At 37.6% G+C, this 16,566-nt stretch overlaps 1 protein-coding gene and 1 pseudogene across 2 annotated transcripts in view; both read right to left on the reverse strand.

Moving 5' to 3' along the window:
- Window positions 1–16,566, reverse strand: part of LOC309611944 (uncharacterized protein) — a 371,966-nt gene that overhangs the window by 176,801 nt on the left and 178,599 nt on the right. The window lies entirely within an intron of this gene.
- On the reverse strand, window positions 4,829–15,888 carry LOC309611941 (palmitoyltransferase ZDHHC4 pseudogene; annotated as a pseudogene). Its single transcript has one exon. The product of its transcript is annotated as a palmitoyltransferase ZDHHC4 pseudogene (transcript).

The following is a 16,566-nucleotide window of genomic DNA, read 5'->3' on the forward strand; positions in this document are numbered from 1 at the left end:
TCAGCTGTTAGCTGATTTTGTGTTTTTAGGAAAATCTTTTTGTTCCACAAATTTTAACTCTTGATACCAGAAGAAGAGAGATCTATAAAATTAGAGGCTGTGATTCTGTTAGCCTAGAAAGGTCTGTGTTAAAGTTTTAAAAATTATCTCAGTAGTCATTTACAGTGACAATAAAAAACAAAGAGGTTCCTTTAAAAAAAGTAGGGTATATGTCTCCCTCCATTTTGTATCTATCTCATTGCTTTGCCCAATGTAGGTGACGAACAACTGTTCATAAAAAAAGAGGGAAGGATAGAATAACCCCTGTGGTGTCATTGAAATAGGCTTTTTGTGGTTATGAGACTTTTGCCCTAATTAATGTGCCATTCATAGCTACATTCAATATTAGCTACTAGTTCAAGATCTAGCAATCAAACAAAAAACACACAAAATCTCCTTTAACTGAGAATGAGATATATAGAATTTTTCTGCCATAGTTCTCTCTCTGCCTCTTCCCTCAGAATTTAGTCATTATTTTCCATCTCTTTGTCATCTAAAGATGACTTTTGACTTTTGGGAAAAAGGCAAGTCTCACCTTCAATATTGATTAGTCAATTTAAACATTATATGGTCACAGGAACTTACATAGAAATTCCAGGGACTGAGACGGAGATGATTCTGAAGTCAATGTGAGGCTTGAAGGATGAAGCAAGGATTGGGCACAGAGCAGGCAGAGACGAAATGAGATAGAGGAAAGAATGAGAGTGTCCAGGAACTAATCTAATTCTAGATTTCAAGAGTTGGGCTCCTTAGGTGAGATAAATGGCCTCTTGACTGTTCCCTGTGACACTCCCTCCCAATATACACATGTCTATTAAGCTTCTACCATAATATTTATAGAGCGATCTGTGAATATCTATTTACCTGCATCTCTGCCTCTGTATTTTATCATCTCTGAGTCACTACATCCTGAATTGTATCTAGAATGTTGGAAAGAGCTTAACAACAAGTATTGGTTGAATGAGCGACTGAATGAATAATTTGGGGGATGGATAAAGTGTGGGAAAATGATAATAATCTAGTGAGATTAGATCAAATGTATCCTAAGACACAAAATGTCATTTTATTAGGTAGCTGGGATTGTTAGAGGTTAAAGAGAATCAGTTTAGAGGCTAGACAGGACTAAAATCCTCCCCAACATCTGGTATAGGCACCAAAATAATTCTGAACCAATGATGTAATAAAAACCTGAGGACAATAAATAGATTATTTGAATCCCTATTTTATCCCTATCCCTGAGCCTCGGTTTCTACATCTGTAAAATGGGGCAATATAGTAGCCTATGTCATAGATCTGTAATGAGTTAAGTCATGTCTGGCACATATAAAAGGATCAGTTATTATAGTACTTCTTAACTCCACCAACCACATGCCCATGATCCACCATCCAAGGTACATCTCATTGCCAACAACTTCTTCCGTGCTGTCATATGCTTTACTCTCTCCCTTGCTGACCTCTCCAGTTCTGATAACTTCCCCCTTCTATTTTTACTATGTCCTGTGTATGATTAAAATAATAGGAAGCCTTTATAGGGTACCTAACCTATTTTAGACACTGTGCTAATTGCTTTCCATGAATCATTTTAACCTTCCTTACAACTTTATTATGTAGGTGACATTATTATCTCTGATTTCTAGATAAAGAAACAGAATCAGGGAGTATATAACTTGTCCAAGATCACAAAGGTTGTTACTGATAAATGTGTGAATAAGCCGGCCTTCCCTCTGACCCACTTCATTATCATTCTCCATATGGCAAATAAATCCCCTTCTCGTGTAAGTTCTGCTCACCCACCAGTATACTCTGCTTCTTTGGGTTTCATTTCTTTGGAGCAGACACTCTAGATCCATTCATCTAAGTGGCACATACTGCCTGCTAATACCCAGCTGGGTCTTTCCCCTGGAGCCCACTCACCTCTTGAGATGGGTTGAGTTTCAGGTCCTCTATTCTATAGTCTTTCCAGTCCTGCTTAGATAACAAGATGGATCAGCAAAAAGATGCCCTCTCTAACCTATTCCTACCTGTACAAATTACAACCCCGCTTTGATGCTCTTTCTACTTCTGCAGAATATGTGATCTGCCTTTTTCAAAATGGACTTTTTAAAAATTTTTATCTGGTATGTTTAAAGCTTTCTCCAGATATATATCATAATACATAGGAAAGAGTCATGTCATACTTTTTGTTTTATTCTCTTCAAAGACATCACCTTAAAACAGAACAGTGGTTTGAGAGACAGATGGAACTGGACATAGACTTTGATTCTCTACTTCCTAACGTTGTGATTTGGGGAATGTTACTTAACCTCTTTGTGCCTCAAAAATTACATCTATATAATGAAAATAATACTCACTTCATAAGGTTGTCATGATGGTAAAATGAAATAATATGCTTGTAAAGCGCTGTGCTTTGCATATAGTCAACACTCAAGTCATAGCAACAACCATTTGACTACCAAAAGCACAAAGCAGAAGCCCCTACTTGTTGAATCTACTTGCAGCATTACTGCTAAAACTTGATGAATTAGAACAATACTAAGCCTCTTAACAAATTACATGGCATAACTCCTCCTCATATTATTCTTCTGAGGACCAATCATAACCAGCTCAATCTGTTTATGCCAGACTTAAAATCACTCTTTCAGCCACAGTACTAGTCATTGTAGCCATTCTTATTTAAACACCAGGAAGCTGTATAGGAGCTACAGCCTTAATAATTGTCCACTGTCTTACATCATCAATATTATTCTACCTACCAAACCTGAATTATGAACAAATTCACAGTTGAACTATAGTTCTAGCTCACAGTTTATGAACACTCCTTCCACCTATAGCAGCATTATGACTCCTAGCAACTCTCACCAACCTAACTTTAACCCCCAAAATCAAATTAATTGGAGAACTGTTTGTAGTAATATCATTCTCATGCTCCAACATTACCATTGTCACAACAGAAATTAATATCATTATAATTGCCCTATATTCCCTCTATATATTAAGTATAACACAGCAAGGAAAATATACATATCTTGATTTTTTTGCTCTTTCAGCCACTTCTTTTTGTTTACAGTTTATGTTTAATACAAAATCAATTCCATAACATGAGAAGTTACTATAAATCAAAGCATAAATACAATAAAAACAATATACAATCCAAAATAGAGATACAGCATTCAGGTATGAAACAAAAGAGAATGTTCATTCACACACACAGTAGCTTGAGATCTGTTGGATATGGTTATTCCAGTGTAGGTTTCTAAAGATAGAAAAATATGACTTTGGTTAACTGTGACCATGTTAGATTTTGGAACATCTAAGCATCATTGTGTGACCATGTGAACAAAAGACTTTAGGGAATGGCTACTTTTAAAAAGGTTTCTGTGCATCAAAGCAGTTGTGAAAAGTTTTACTTTCCAAAATCAAGCCCACTTTAGGCTTAAGACCAGGTTCCAACTGTCTAAAAATATTGAATGATAACAGAAAGTGTTCCAAATACGGCTCTTCTGATTCAGTTTAAAAGGAAGTATTTACAGAAAAGAGTATAATTTTTTTCTGAATTTAATGTAAGCAAGCTTCCAGTCTTCAGTTCTCAAATATTTGATTTACAGTTTGGTTCCTTCACATATGTGCCTTTTTAATTTCAAGATTTGTCAATTTTACCTTCAAAACAGACCATTTTTTAAATTGTAAAAATTATTCAACCTATGCAGAAATAAAAAACATTTTGAAATTAATTGAGATCAATATACTTCTACTCTTTGTTATCTGTTTAGCTAAATGAATCTAGCACTCTTTTTGAATAAGAATAGTTGATAAGTATATAAGCAAAATGTACTCATTATGCTTGGATTTGGGGTAGATTCCAATCCATCATTGAGTTGGCACATGTCAATGGCTATATAAAAATCCAAATTCAATGTCAAATACAAAGCCCCAGAAGAAAGAGTTCAGTTCCCAAGAGAACAGTGATAGCTTAACATAAAATTTTATTTAGAGTATATCAGCATTAAGTTAGTAATGCTGAAACAACACATTGAGGATTTGCAGTAACACCTGAAAGTTCCTTCTAATGTAGGTATAAAGAGAATCATGGAAGCTTTCTGTTTTACCCAATTGTTTTGTGGCCTTATAAATTTAATGGACCAAATGAAAACTGAATCTTTGTTCCACATTCTATTCTTTAATCTCTAAGTAAGATAAAATCTATTCTCATTTTCAAGGTAGAGTTTTATGTGCCCATACTTCTTAAGCCACATTTAAGAAAATCATCTCAACTAATTTTGGATATTGTCTCTCTTCATCTTGTACAGGAAACTCCTGCAGCTTTAATATTGGCATTCATCATCTAGTCAAACCCTTCACATGCTCTTCAAACCAATCAAATGTGGGATCCTCTACAATTTCTGTCAATAAAATAAGGTGTGGAATCAGCAGATTCATTCAATGAAGCCCTGGTTGTTGTTTTTTTCCTTGTCACACTGGATGTCTAGAGGCCTTTTGAACTGGGTTTAGAAGATGGGAATGTATAGATGATTCTTGGCCTGAGTCTCTTAACAGCAGAGATGTAGAAGGGAGACTGAGATCATGAAGAGACTGGCTGTTGACTGCAGAGCATCATCACTTGACATGATGGTGGCATTGGCTGGATTGGGGGCAGCTGAGATATTCTGGGAGGAGTTACTTGAAGGTGTTACAACAGTTGTTTGATTTGAATAAATCTGCGTAGGTAAGAGCAGCACCAGACGCAGCATCCCCAGTCGGAGCCTGGCAACCATTGTTCTGCTCATGTCCGCTCCATCAGTGTGTAGCGCGTCTCACTGGATACAGGGAGCATGGAGGATCGCTGGCTCGGGGTGGGCACAGGCAAAGTCAAATATGTATTTCTTGTCAACAGTGTTAAACCATCATTTATATGGGAAAATGCCCTCATGAAGTAATGTCAAGAAGGCGAACACTGTACATACGTATATATACATTTTGTACATAAGTATATATATACAAACGTTTGACCTAGTGGCACCACATGACAGAGGGAATCTCACCTTCCTCTTTATTTCCCAGCTTCCTGATCTGCATCTCTCTCCACTCACCTCCCCGTGGGTCACGCCTTCCCATCCTTCTTTGCTGGTTCCTTGACATCCTCTAACTGGCAAATGTTGGAGTGCTACAGGTCTCTGACCTCAGATGCTTCCTTGTTTACACTCACTTTCCAGATGATTCCACCTATTTTCATGGGTTTAAATATTGTCTCTTCACTGATGTATCCTAATACATCTACAACCCAGACAGGCCCTGGGCTCCTATCATACTCACACCTGTCAACATGCCTACAGGACATCTTCACTTGGATTTCTGATCAACTTCACATGCCCAAAACTGAACACCTGATTTCACCTGCATCCTGCAGGATAATATCCATCACTGAACTACTTCTCAAAACCTCCACTGGTACAACTCTGATCTCAGTGGCCAGCACCTCCCAGCTGGATCTGTTACAAGATCTGCTCTCCCTGGCTTCCCTTGGATCTTTTCAGTTTACTCAACACAGCAGCAGAATGATCACTCCTCTCCTCAAAACCCTCAAATCTTCCCATCTCACTTGCAGTAAAAATCAAAGTCCTCCAATGGCCTAGAAAGGTGGACCTGACCTCTGCCCACTCTCTCTGACCATCTCTCCCACACTCTTCCACCTGCTTACCAAGCTCCAGCCACCCTGGCCTCCTTGCTATGCTTCCAGGAGCCAAACATGGTCCTATTTCAGGGCCTTTGCACTAGTTACTCCCTTGTTGCAACACTTTCCAGATATCTGCAAGATTTGCTCCAGTCACTGACCAAATGTCACCTCAAAACTTCTTATTTACCAAAAAATTATGCAAGAACTCCTAATTCATGTCTCCAAAATAAGATTTTTTTTTCAAACTTTTAAAAGATAGAAGTAATCTATTGGTCTTAGGAGCCAAAAAATTGGTGCAACTTCAAATAAAAGTAATAAATCTATTTGCCTCTTATCTATTAATAACAGCATTCATATCAATTTTACCAATCTAAACCACTTCTAACATCTACATAAATGATTTGTACCCATACTATTTAAAAAACACCATTTAAAGCCTTCATCAGCCTTCATCACTAGTCTTATTTCTACAAAAATATTTATTTACTCAGGCCATGAAAAACTTAAACTGACAATAAATGAGTATCCAAACCTTAAAACTATCATTTAGCTTTAAACTAGATTATTTCTCTGTATATTTATACCTGTAGCACTTTTTGTTGAATAGTCAATTATAGCTTTTTCAATATGATATATACATGCAGGCCCTAATATTAATTAATTTTTCAAATATCTGATTACCATATTATTTTTAGTCACTGCCAACAGCCTTTTCCAACTTTTTTTCCCACTTTTCATTGGATGAGGAATAGGAATTATATTTTTTCTATCAATCGAATGATGGTATGACCAAACAGCTGCAAACACTGCCACATTCCAAGCAATCTCATATAATTTCATCAGGGATAATGGATTCCAATAACATAAGTCCTATCTAACCTAAATGAATGACATTTCCAACAAATTTTCATATTTAACCTCAACCATATTAATCTTCCAGTAACTGGACTTAGCTGCAACTGGCAAACCAGCCCCCTCAAATATCTCAACATAATGAAACTTTGGTTCCTTATTAGAAATATGTTTAATTTCACAAATCTTTACAGGACTCTTCCTAGCTATACACTGCACATCAGATACAACAGCTGTCTTTTTCTCTGTGAATCTCTACTGAGATGTAAACTATGGATGAATTATTTGGTACATGTAAATGGAGCCTTCATATTTTTCATTTGCTTATTCATTCATATAGGACAAGGCCTATATTTTGAATCTCATGCCTTTCTAGAAATATGAAATACTGGAATCATTCCTCTATTAAACAGTAGTAGCCACAGCATTCATGGGTTACAGCCTACCATGAGGCATATACTTGTGGGGCACAGCAGACATTTACAAATCTCCTTTCAGCCATTCCTTATATTGACCCTAGCCTGGTCAAATGAATCTGAAGGTGATTTTCAGTTGATAAAGCCACTCTCACCTGATGTTTTTGCCTTTCACTTTATTCTCTCATTAATTATTTTAATGCTACTGATTGTTGGCCTGCTTATTTCTTTATGAAATGGGCTCTAATAACCCATCAGGAATCTCATCTGACATGGACAAAAACCTTTTCCACACATATTACACAATCAAGGACATCTTGGGGCTCTTATTCCTAATTCTAGTACTATTCTCACCTGATTTTTAGGAGACCTTGACAGTTATACTCCAGCTACCCAACTCAGCACTCTGCTGCACAACAAGCCAGAAAGGTTTTTCCTATTCACCTACACATTCCAACAATCCACCCTCAACATATTAGGTGGTATATTAGAGCTAATCTTCGCAATTCTAATTCTAGCAATTATCCCAATACATCATATATCAAATATTCTGGCCCTTAGTCAATGCTTATTGTGATTACTAGTAACAGATCTACTAACACTAACATGAATTGGAGGACAATCTTTTGAATACCCATCATTGGGCAATTAGCATCTCTTTAATATTTTCTCCTATTTTTTGTACTTATACCATTAACAAGTGTTGTTGAAAACAATCTCCTAAAATGAAGAGTCTTTGTAATATATTATTACTCTGGCTTTTTAAACTAGAAAAGGAGAATAACATTTCTCCCTAGGATTCAAGGAAGAAGCTCCAGCTCCCCAAACTGAAATTCTATTTAAACTATTTCTTGAAAACTTGTATACAAACAGTGAAGTATTATTATCATGTACGATGTCAGTGTTAAAAATTATCTTGAATTGTTCTAACACTATGTACCTAGTGCATCTTGTGACCTACCACATATATTAGTATGCTTTATCATACATAATACATAATATGTATAATCATACATTAATTATCTACCACATGCATATAAGTATGTCACTAAACTACTGATATTACATAATATATAAGATTTATCCACATAAGATCCTAGACCCCACAAATATTCATGAAGTAACTTGAATGGCTAAATAGGACATATTATTAATGATCATGCACATGCCATTAAGTCAAATCATTTCCAGTCAACAGCCTTATAACAACTTATCACAGCTGCTTAATCACCAAGCCTTGAGAAACCAGCAACCCACCCACAAACGTGTTTTTCTTCTGATCCAGGTCAATAACACATAGATGTTTATAGAAATAAACTATATCTTATCATTTGGTTCTTCAGGAACATCTTACCTAAAATCTCCTACTCTTTCATCTTAAGTAAGACATCAGGATGGACTAATGATTAATCAGCCCACCATTGCCTGCCACGACCAAAACCGCCCCACAAGGGTGATTGGCAAGGCCATATATGCTGAACATGTCATGACATGTAATGAATGAAGCCTGACAGCTTGAATTGATAGCCAGGTTGAGGTGTGTTCCCTGTCCCAGCGACTTCTTCCTCAGGCTGTGTTTGGACCTGTGGCTTTTATTCTGCGTTAAGCCCCTGTTTGAGAGTCAGACAAAACATTTCCATTTCTCAAGCTTGTGTTTTCCCTTCAGAACATAAGGTAACTCACTGTGAAGTGGTGCTGTCATTTAATACAAATTTGTTGATTATGCTGCAGCTGATTTCTGACATGGATGGAATTGCATCTCAATCAAAAGCTATTGTCCCCCATAAGCTCCAATTGAAATTGCACCTGTGCACTTTTCATGGTTGTGTCTCGAGGATGACAGACTTCAAAGCTTGTGGGTAAGAGCACTATTTCGGGCCTGATGTCTGTAGGCTTGGAGGCATTCACAACCAATCCACATAGCAATTCTATGTGTGAAAGGAAGGTGCTGCTCACAAAACTGCTCCTTGCTGAGATCCAGAGCACCATTCTTGAGGAGGTTGTAGGAAGCAAGGTGGTTTCAGAGAGTCAGATGGGAGGGTAAGAAATAAAAAGGAAGAAAAGTTCATTCAGTTCAAATGGGACTACAGTAATGCAGAACTTGGTTGTGCCCATTGGAAAAGCACCTCAGGTCTTCTGTTTCTTTATTTTAATTTTATTGAAGTATAGTTGATTTACAATGTTGTGTTTAATTTCTACTGTACAGCAAAGAGACTCAGTTATACATATATTTAAGTCCTCTACTTCTAATGGCTAAATATGAAGTGACTTTAACCTGGTCAAGGTCAGGGTCAATGAGACTGGACCCTGCATCTCTTGAGTTCTTCCCCACAGATTTCTTTGGGCTGAAAGCACACCTGACACAGTTTGATTTCATTGCTCAAGTTCTGGTACTTGGAACAATATTGAGATAAATGAGAAGCAAATGGCTGAGTAGTAAGAAAGGAGTTGGTCAGTGGTTCTCAGACCTGGGTGCACATGAGAATAAGTAAGTGAGTATATTACAAAGATACTCTTCCACCCCACCCTAAAACTGCTGAATCAAAATTGTTTGGGTAAGGGGATGGAGCCTGAAAATCTGAATTTTAAATGTAAATGTAATACTGGGGATAATATGAGCAGTGAACACATTACTGCAAGCGTTGTCCAAAATGTTCTTATTCACTAACTCATTTTTTTATCCATATGTATAAATAAAAGTATGCTATATTTAAAAGGCAGTAACACTCTTCCCATTCTTACTTCTTCTTTCTCTCATAATGTGCAGTAGCAGGTAGAAAGAGTTTTCAAAGTTTGCTTCAAAGCCCATGTGAGTGAATGTTCTGGTAAACCTAGGGCTCTGCTGATGAGGACTAGGCCATGTGGGGGCAGTGCTGGCACCAGTCTTGGTGACCTCTGTACCACTCATTAGTGTTCTGGTTGGTGGTAGCCAGGTAGAGACAAAAGCACGGGGAGCTCCACAGGAGTAAGCTCAGCACCACAACAAAGCCCAACAGGAAGACAATCCTCATGAAGCTCAGGAACAGGTACTGAATAAGAAAGACAATGTCAACAACCTGCAAATGCCCAAGGTCATTGATGTAAGTCTTCAGGTACAAGTCTGACACCACTACCAACTGGACCAGAAACACAGAAAACACACCTCTTGACGAGGCCATCAATGTCAAGAGGTAGAAGAGGAAGTACCTGGTGTTCCAGGCCCTATGCAGTTGTTCACCCACACATAGTGATGGTCAAACCAGTGCATACAACGATTACACACATTGTAGTGCTTGGATCATACTGGTTTCCTTAAATTGCAAGTAGAGCACCTCACATTCTTTGGGAACATCACTTCATCAAGTTCATAAACTTGAAGAAACAGTAACATGTTTGCTTTTGTTATGGTACCAGGGTTGGTTACACAACTTAGGGTGAAAAAAACCAGGTTTATAATCAGCAGCAGATAAGGCAGAAAAAGGTAATACAAGAACTCCAGCTCTTGACAGAGGACAAATATTTCCCAGGTGTATTCAGTATAAACCATTCCTTGCAATATGAAATGCAGGATACTGAAGGTGTGGTTTCATGTATGGAAGAGGTAATGAAGCAATCTTAGCATGGCTCTATGAAGGCACTCTGGAACTATATACAAAAATATCTGTGCTCCTCTTCTGACCAGGCCTTTCAAGCAATGGGTTTTCCAGCAGATGCAGATTGTAACAATACCAATCAGCACCAAACCAGGTAGAACAAGAAGAGAACCAGAAAGTCCATCCTGGGGATATTTCTTTTGTTTGGATAGATTTTAGCCAGTAGCTCTGGCATTCCTCCTCTGAACATTCACAGAGAATTCAAATGGCATCTCCTCTTGTGCAGCGGTGTGCTCCTGGCACAACAGGTGACACCCAAAGCTGCAGGAGGATGGTTCCTCTAGGAGGCTGGATCTGGCACTGGAATTGGCCAACTGCCAGCTGTGCTCATTAACTCATATAACATTCATGACAGTCCTGTGAGTAGAATGCATTATTCTCAGGATGAGGAAACAGAAAGTAAGAAACTGGTTTAAGGTCACATAGCTACTAAATTATCTCCTGGGCAAGGCTTGGACTAGGGTGAGGTCCCAGGGCATAATATTTAAGGAAGCACTCACTCTCAGGAATAAGGCCCTCCTTGAACTTTTTGCCTTATAGTGGCCTGGCTTGTCTCACTTGAGTCTTAGCCTTGGAGTTGGGATTTGAAACCAAGGAGTCTCTCTTCAGAACATAGACTCCTATATGTAATATATATAAATGCCACAGAATGGATCTAACATATGGAGGAGACATTTGACCTCCACATGAGAGCTAAGGATCTCCCTTCAGGAGAACCTGCTGCAAGAAGCATAGTTGGTGGAGAGTTTTGAAAGCTGAATTTCAGAATCTAGGCATTGCTTTTATGTCAAGGTTATGTTCAACAAGTGTGCAGGGATAATTTTTGCTGGACGAATCTTGCCCAACACAGGAGTGCTCTAAACTACAAAATTTTATCTGGCATCCCCATAAGCCTAGGCAAGACTATCTCGAAGCTGTACTATAATCTGAAGCTCTTTCTATTCAATCCACCTTCCTGCTCTCTCTCTTTTTGGGGTGTCAGATCACAGTCTGAATTCTCTTTCTGCATTCTGCTCCCTCCTTCTTGCTCCTTGACATTGTTTTCACCGATAAATCTCCTACAAGTCTAATTCTATCTTGGTGTCTCCTTGGAGAGTTTCGATTTATAATGCATTTGTAATGCATGACTTATAATGCATCTCTTCTACATTTGTTGCTTTGAAACATTAAGGGAAAAATGTTTTATCTTGTCATTATATACGTATGTGTGTTTTGGTGTGTATGTATATTCACATAATGTGAATATACATCATATATATGGAAAAATGTTTCAAAAACAACTACCTTTCCTATATGTAATGCATAATTCTAGCTCACTTTTAAATGAGTAATTCTGCTTATAACTTACAAAATTGCATTCGAGACCAAATACATACTAAAAATGCCATTTACTTTCACTCACTTGCAGCATTTGCTGCTGATCACATGATGGCAACATTGACATTTGATTGCCCCATTATCAGCCACTGCAGTAAACTCTTTACCTTGTGTCAATCTTCCCAATGGTCTGTTTATTGTATTGGCTTCTTCCTGGTGAGTAGCCCTGCGTGGATGTGTGTACCATGAAGTCATGGAAATGGATGCCAAATCAGAATATTTATATGTGTAATTTCTAATTTGTTCCAAAGTCAGGATCACCTGGAAGTCATGATGCTCTTTTTAGAATACCTTAGACTTAATAAATTTCAGGTTATGAGCCAAAAATGTGTGTGTTTATGTGTGTGTATTTACTTATTTAATGGAAATACATTTCTTATCTCTACCATGAATTCCAGTTTCTTAATTAATTTGATACTTACTAGGACTGATTATTAGCAAGCAGAGGCAGGTTCCTAAGATTAAGAAATATTTATTGGATACAAAAATTAAAACTCAGAAATTTTATCCATTTAATTTTTGGTTGAGTAACAGCCAATTTTTAAAAATTTTTGCTCAAGGAATGTCATTTTTCTTCAAAGGCATGCTTAGAGAAGAAAGTGTGCTTTGAGTGATTCATATACTGGACACTGTGTTCCTAAACTGTGTGGTCCACTTGCACATTCTGCTTATGAATTTTAAAGACATCTCAGTACTGTTTGGTTTGTTAATTCTATATTGAGATATGTACACTAGAGAAATATTAGAGTTATAGAAAATGGTTTATGCACAAGGATGGTCATCATGGCATTATTTATAATGGTGTAGAATTTGGAACAACCTTAATTTCCACAGGGGTGTTTCAATAAACCATGATATATTCATAAGGATATGTGATAGGGCAACACTGGCATGCATTTATTTTTGTGACACTCAGAGCTGAGTATCCTGTACTCCCTTTAGAAAGAAGTCTTCAATTTGCCACTTTCTCCACTCTCCCTTATCGACTAATACACAGACTGCTTCACTTATCTACTTTCCCTGGCTGACATGATACAGACCACATTCCTTTGCATGGTAGTGTATTACTAACTAGTAAAAGAATTTCTCCCATCTATAGTATAGACAACCGAGGTTAATGAAACATAGCAAGGATCCTTCCTTGAATTTCTTACTTAAGAAATTAGAGCAGATTATCAGAGGCCCATTAATTTGGAAAGATTAAAACTAGAGGTGAAAGCATATTGTGGAATACAAAGGGAGTTCTTCGCTATGAGTCCTTTTAGCACCATAGAGGAACAATACTGGGAAGCAAATATGATAGGAGGTGTAAAGGCAAGCATTGGTGTGGCAAATAGAAAGATGGGTGGGGCTTCCCAGAGACACAACCTTTTTGTGTCTCTGTGCTTACTAAGTTTTAGTATTTAGCATACCACATATTTGTAGTTAAAATATAATCTTAAATTAGAAAAAGAGTTAGGGCTGCAATCATCCTGTTTCATTTGTACCTATGATACAAATGGCTGACTAAGAAGTTGCTATCTGCAGTGGAAGAGACAGATGGCTTCACCTGGCAGCACTCACACTTACATTGCCTCAAGGAAGATAGGGAGCACCTCCCTCCACCTGCTTTCATGAGTGGGCTGCTCCTGAGCCGGTGAGCACAACTCGGTCATAGCCTTGACTGGACTCACTGCCTAGTCTGCTAAGCTGCTTTGTTTTCCAAGATAAACAATACCATCAGTGTATCCTATTAATATTACTGAGACCTCTACAACAATTGACCAAGGTCTCTAGATATGGTAGGGACCACACATACCAACTGAGGACACAAATTAAGTCTTATGCATACATTTTCAATTTCAGATCTGGAGTTTTCCATTCAGGTTCCCATCCACTTTACCCCAGACAGCTTCTTCTTGCACAGGCAGAAGTACCATCTTAAGGTCTCTGTCTACCCTTTCCCCACAATTCCTCTTTATGCAACCCTTGTTGTGCTGTGCGTATCACAGCACAACAAGCCTTTCTTTGTAAGCTTCAGGTCTTCCAAGGCACTTCTTCCTATAGCACTGTATAATGAAGCAAGGAGATTTCAGAATCCTGGCATTCTGATGTAGTTGCCCCTCATCTCAGTTTGCATGATAGAAGTAACCCCTTTTAACAGCTCCAGCTGGAGAGCATTTTAAGCTTCTTGCATTAATTCACCTAGTGTGTCTCTGTGGGATTAGGGTATAGTCTTGTAACTGTATACTGTTTGGTGTTTCAATAACATATCAGTTGGCTTTTATGTACCTATCTTTCAGGATTTCTGCACCATAATTAGCCCTTGTCATACATTTAGCCTGTTGTTTTTCAGGAAATTCTGGACTCTAAATGGAAAGATACTGTTTAAGGATAGTTGGAGTTACTAATTGTGGAGGAGAACACAACATTACAGGTGACTCAAAAATCATCCCCAACAGCTTGGATTTTTTTTGATACTCACCTGGACCATTGCAATCAAGGTACAATGGGAAAGAGAGGCCACATTCCCTTCTTCCCACACCCCACATTTTTAATGTTGCCAGCAGGTTTATTCTATTTCTGGTAACAAAGCTTGCATAGGTTGCCTCATCAGATTCTACTTCTCTATGATCTTTGCGATATATTGATTTTCAATCCTAGTTGATAAAATTTTGTCTTTTCCCCCTGTGTCCTCATGGACTTTTAAGTGCTAAGTTGAAACAGGCCAGTAGCCATATGCTTTGCTAAATTGAGACATCTAGACATAACTTTCAAAAGCCTGTTTTATTTTCTTTGAATTTCCCCTGCCACCAATGTTTGTTTATTCAGACAAGCCCATTTTATGATTTTTATAACAGAGCTAAATGGAAGTGGTAATTATGAGTACTTTTGTTTTTAGAAAAAAATATTGATTTGAATGGAAATCTCAGAAACAGCTTTTACATTTTTGTACTTCCTGGTGTTTTGATGTCAATTTTTCTTTCCTTTGGATAAGGTAGGTAATTTGTAGTTCATTGTGTATTTACAATGTAGAGCCTGATGTCTCCTTAATAAACAAGACAACAAACTGCTTCAAGTCATCTAATGACATATTCTCCCCATTAGCTATGGTGATTCTTGAATACTGTAAAATTGTTTTAAAATTGAAGGGTTTTCTTCCGAAATGTAGCTGCCAATCTATTTCTCTATGCTTTTTGTCTTGATCTTTGAAAGAAAAATCTGTACTTGTTTCCACATTCCTTCACTCACTGAATTTTGGGCCACCATCACTCTATGGCAGTTTATCTCAAAGGTCACCATTGAATTCCTAGTGGCTAAATTCAACCTCTAAACTCTTCAGCTTCTTATTTGATCTCTTTAACATCTGATTTCGTATCCTATGTCAACAGGGAAAATATATGTGAACAATCTTGAACTTCTCGATTTACTATTCTGAAATCACTCATTCTTAATTTCTTCTTACGATGTGAACTCATCTCTTCTTTTTGGCTCCATTCTTGATACTATTCCCTTCCATTTCTTTAGAATCTTACTTCTTCAATAGCTCCTCTTCTCTCTTGTATATTTAACCTTTGTCTATCTACTGGCTCCTTCCAAAAAACCTATGAACGTGTTCAGGGCATCCCATCATTCAGAAATATCACACACACACACACACACACACACACACACACATTTGTCCTTGATCCTGTATCATCTTTCAACTATTAGACCATCTGTTTTTCCTTGAACAACCTAACTGTTTGACAACAGTTTCCACTTGCTGTCTCCAAATTCTTGCCTATCATTTTCTCTTGAACATTTCAAGTAATTTTTTTCTAGTGAGATGATTATATGTTTTTTCCTCATTTGACCCTTGGAGTTTTAAAAAATTTAATTTGCTGTTTTATTTGATGTTTTGCATGCCACAGCAATTTACTCCTATTAAATTAAATTTTAGAGAAGATACTCTAGCTTGAAACAATAATGCTTCTTCTGGCTGCTTAGACATATGCATTTGGGATGGTAGGGAAACCCAGAGATAAGCAACAGCAGCAGCTACTATCATCTGCATGGCTAAACGGACAAAGAGAAAGATGACAGTATCAGTTAGGGCTTCCCACGGAGACTAGAGCCTAGTAGGAGAGGTAGACAGAGACTCAGCCTAAAGCAGAGGAGAATGGAAGCATCTCCTCTTCTTCTGTTCCACTACCTCCTACAGTTGCATACTCCTAGTGGAACCTGACTGAAGCCAGTTAGCAAGAAAACCTGAGTTTGCAGGGGGCAACTGGAAAAAGAAGAGGAGGGCTAAGAATGCATCAAAATGAGATGGGGTTAATATTTTGCTTCTACCACTTTTCAGTTTTTTAACATTTAAAAATATTTTTAATGTTCTGCAGTTGTTAATGTAAGACATTTTAGAGTATGGGACAATTTAAATCAAAGGAAGGGGGAAAAACTAAGCAGTTTTCACATACTATATTAGTTACAGAACAGAAATAGGGTCTAGAACCTGGCTCACAGAACCAAAGCATTTTATTATATCTTTAAAGGACTCTTATTTTTTAAAAAAATAAGTAAGTAAAGAACTTCCTTGGTGGTGCAGCGGTTAAGAATC

Source organism: Balaenoptera borealis (assembly GCF_965194805.1).
Source record: "Balaenoptera borealis genome assembly, chromosome: 15".
NCBI classification, from domain to species: domain Eukaryota; kingdom Metazoa; phylum Chordata; class Mammalia; order Artiodactyla; family Balaenopteridae; genus Balaenoptera; species Balaenoptera borealis.